General features: G+C 45.8%; 1 pseudogene; it reads left to right on the top strand.

Moving 5' to 3' along the window:
- Positions 1-2,829: 2,829 nt before the first annotated feature.
- On the top strand, positions 2,830-3,680 carry LOC111550738 (annotated as a pseudogene).
- Positions 3,681-3,926: the final 246 nt, after the last annotated feature.

The following is a 3,926-nucleotide window of genomic DNA, read 5'->3' as shown; positions in this document are numbered from 1 at the left end:
AAAAAAAAAAAAAAAAGAAATCTGGTGTCTTGAACCCAAGATTTTGGGGCAGTTTCTGAAGGACTTTCTGATGCTAAAAATGATGGTGAAGGGCAAAGGTATACCCAGCTAATCCCTGGGCACTCCCTTTCTTGTACTTGAATACTGAGCTATCTAGACTCAGCTACACATGCACAGACACACACACACACACACACACACACACACACACCCCTGTTCCATATTATTGGGTCTCTGCTTGCTCTTACCCCTGCTTCAAATATCCTTTCCACCTTACTTCACACAACTCACTGTTACTTAATTATGGAGATTCAGCTCAGGGATCACTTCCTCAACCCCAAGCTGGGCTAATGTTTTCACAGCACCAGGGTTGAGCACCATCCTAGCCGATTACACAGAAATGGCCTAGTAATACATCTCCTCCACTGGACCAAAAGTCCCTGAGGATGGGGCCCACGTTCGGCTCCCTGTTGTTCTCAGAGTCTCACGGGATGTCTGCAGCGCCACAGGTGCTCAGTGCAGGTTTGTCGTTCTGTCCAGCGATTGTGTTCTCAGCCTCCAGGCAGCCTCTTCCTTGTAGCATGGCCAGGTTCCCATCGTGCAGACTCATTACATCCGCGCCAGGACTTGTAAGTTTGCCGTTTATCTGAGGTTCATCTACAAGAAACTGTAATTGAAACAGCTTCCAGGATGGAAATATCACTTCTAGAATTTAATTTTCAAGCTTATACCCTGGATCCTTCAAGCCGATTACAGGAAACGGTTGGAGTGCTGGTGCTCCCCGTGTTGAATCCAGATGCATGTGTTTACTAGGCTGAGAAATGTTAATCCTGTTTTTGGCCTAGAAATGTCTGGCATTCACTTTGGAGGGAAATAGAAGAATAAGGTAGTACAGCCAGCCAGCTCAGTTAGAGTTCCCTGAAATAATGCTTTTTTTCAAAGCAAGGTGGGGAGAGGGTCTGCTGGGGGGACGTTTGCTCCAAAGGAGATAGTGTGCAACTGTCATTGATTTTGAAAGTTCAGAAGAAACATTCTGAGTAGTCGGTCTTTAGTATCATTACAAGGCTGGCCAAGTCACCATGGGCCTGAATGCTGACAGGTGCATGCTTGGGGCTGAGGAACAGAGATCTGAATCTGTTCTCCTCGGAAGGCTATATGTAAGTGCACATGAAGCCCAGTGACAATGAGAACAAGGGCCTACACATTTACTAAGCCCTGGGTTCTTGCCAAACATTATACTAAGCACTTCACATTTTTTATATCGTTTGATCCAATAACTCTTTGAGGTGGATACCACTACTACCAACCCCATCTACAGTTGAAGAAACCAAGATTCAAAGAGAGGCTTGCCCAAAGTAGCAGGGCTCCCATATGCTTTGCAAACACTTTTGTAACTTTAAATGATTTTTTTTAACCCCACCACGTGCTGGCACTACAACCAGCCCAGCTGGCGGGTGGTCACTCCTGTCCTGTGTAGTGAAGACCCAAGATCCTCTGGCAAGTGCTCCCAGGCAGCACGGCAGTGGGGCCCATTTGTCCCTAATAAACGTTTCTTCCATGCAGTGCTCAAACCCCTCAAGAAAGCAAAAAACAACAGCTTTAGTAACTAAATAGGCGACCAGCAACCTGCCTGCCCAGAGCTCTCTGAGATTTTTTTTTTTTTCTGAGACACAGTCTTGCTGTGTCACCCAGGCTGGAGTGCAGTGGCACAATCTTGGCTCACTGCAACCTCCACCTCCTGGGTTCAAGCAATTCTCCTGCCTCAGCTTCCCGAATAGCTGGGGCTATAGGGGCCCGCCACCATGCCTGGCTAATTTTTGTATTTTAGTAGAGATGAGGTTTCACCATGTTGGCCAGGCTGGTCTTGACCTCCTGACCTCAGGTGATCCACCCACCTTGGCCTCCCAAAGTGCTGGGATTACAGGCGGAAGCTACCGCACACGGCCTGAGACTTTGTCTTCAGTTACAAGTGCAGTGAGTGATAAGGGACAGGAAGAGAGCTTTTTGAAGCCTTGTGACCCTGACATGTATTTCTGTGCCTCCCGTAGCACCTTCCCACAGATGCTAGAGAGACAGGAGAGGAGGAAAGAGCCTCTCTCTCTCAGTCAAGAGTGCCACCTTGTGATGCCAGCACCAGAAAAGAACTGAACATCGCTTTGGCCCCTGAGCTCAGCCCTGTGAATCATCCCCATGGCCCCTCCCTGGCAGCAGGCTCTGTTTGTGGTGCTCTGTAATTAGTTAATGAACTATCTGAATGATATTTCTGTAGTCATTCAACCAGCCCCATCCTCAGGGTGGTAATTGTATTTGAGGTTATTTAAAAACATTATTGTATCCAAATAGAGTTTACATCAGCAGACAGCATGATTAGTAATCCTGCTATCCCTGGTGTTTCTAAATTGTGCTATAAACTGCCTGGTGAGTCGTGCAAAAATGACTGCACCAGCAGAGAACAGTGGGGCTTCTCTGGCAAAAACCACCAACTGTCTAAGGGGAGGAGTAGTAAAAGCAACTTGTGGCTAGAACCCAGTTGACTTCAGTTTAGAACAGATTGTTTTCAAGAGGCCCTCCACTAATTTGATCATTATCTTTGGATGAACTAACTCTTCATTATCTTTACAAGAAAATGCTTGAACGGGAGGTGGAGGGCTGATCCGAAGAGTGACAGGAGCTGCTTCACTTCCTCTGCGGTTTCCTGGAGCTCTTGCCCCTCCTCAGGGAATTTGCCAGGAGGGGCTCTCCAGCGTCCAGATCCCCCTGCAAAGGTGTTTTGCGATCTTCAGGAGCAGGCCCCAGGAGCATCCCTCAGGGCCGAATGTGCAGTGGGCGATGCCCCTCCTGACCCAACAGATCCAAGACGAGAATGATCAGTACAGCCTTGTGGCTAGCCTTGACAACGTTAGGAATCTCTCCACTATCTTAAAAGCTTGGTCATTTCCGAAAATGTGGCACGTATTTCGCAACTAAAAATGGAATCAAAGTAACAATGGAAAATGCAAAATGTCTGCAAGCAAATGCTTTTATTCAGGCTGGAATATTTCAAGAACTTAAAGTTCAGGAAGAGTCTGTTACTTTTCAAATTAATTTAATTGTCCTTTTAGACTGTTTATCTATTTTTGGATCAAGTCCTATGCCAGAGACTTGAACTGCACTTCGGATGTGTTAGCAAGGTTATGGTTACCCTTTGATGCTGTTCCTGGAAGAAGGAGGAGTGGTGGCAGTCTGCAAAATCAATACACAGGAACCTGAAGGGACCTGGACTTTAATTTCTACAGCACTAATGTTATTGATAAAATCTGCAGTCAGAGGGGCTCCATGAAGCTTTTTCTGAATTGGATGTGACGAGTGAGGTCCTACAAATTACCATGTCTCCTGACAAGCCTTGTTTCAGGTTATCTACTTTTGGAAATGTAGGAAGTTCCCACCTTGACTGCCCGAAAGATTCTGATTTGATGGAAGCATTTCATTATAATCAGACCCAAGTCAACAGATACGAGATTTACTTACTGAAACCCTCTACAAAGGCATTAGTCCCGTCTTGTCAGGTATCTATTCGGACAGATAATTGAGGCTTCCTTTCATTACAGTATATGATTAGAAATGAAGATGGACCAATATATTTTGTGGAATATTACTGCTCCCCTGCTGAAGAAGTTCTTGAATCTGAGTCTCGAGTATGACAATTCACTGTTATTTATGTGTATATTGATAGATGAAGTTCTCATTCTGAGTACAGTACTTTTTTTTTCTTTCTTTTTTTTGAGACGGAGTCTCACTCTGTCACTGAAGCTGGAGTGCAGTGGCGCCATCTCAGCTCACTGCAACCTCCGCCTCCCAGGTTCAAATGATTCTCCTGCCTCAGCTTCCTCAGTAGCTGGGATTACAGGCACCTGCCACGGTGCCTGGCTAATTTTTATATTTTAGTA

Source organism: Piliocolobus tephrosceles, chromosome 9, assembly GCF_002776525.5.
Source record: "Piliocolobus tephrosceles isolate RC106 chromosome 9, ASM277652v3, whole genome shotgun sequence".
NCBI lineage: Eukaryota > Metazoa > Chordata > Mammalia > Primates > Cercopithecidae > Piliocolobus > Piliocolobus tephrosceles.
Note: the sequence above shows the minus strand (reverse complement) of the source record. Positions and strands in the feature narration are given on the sequence as shown.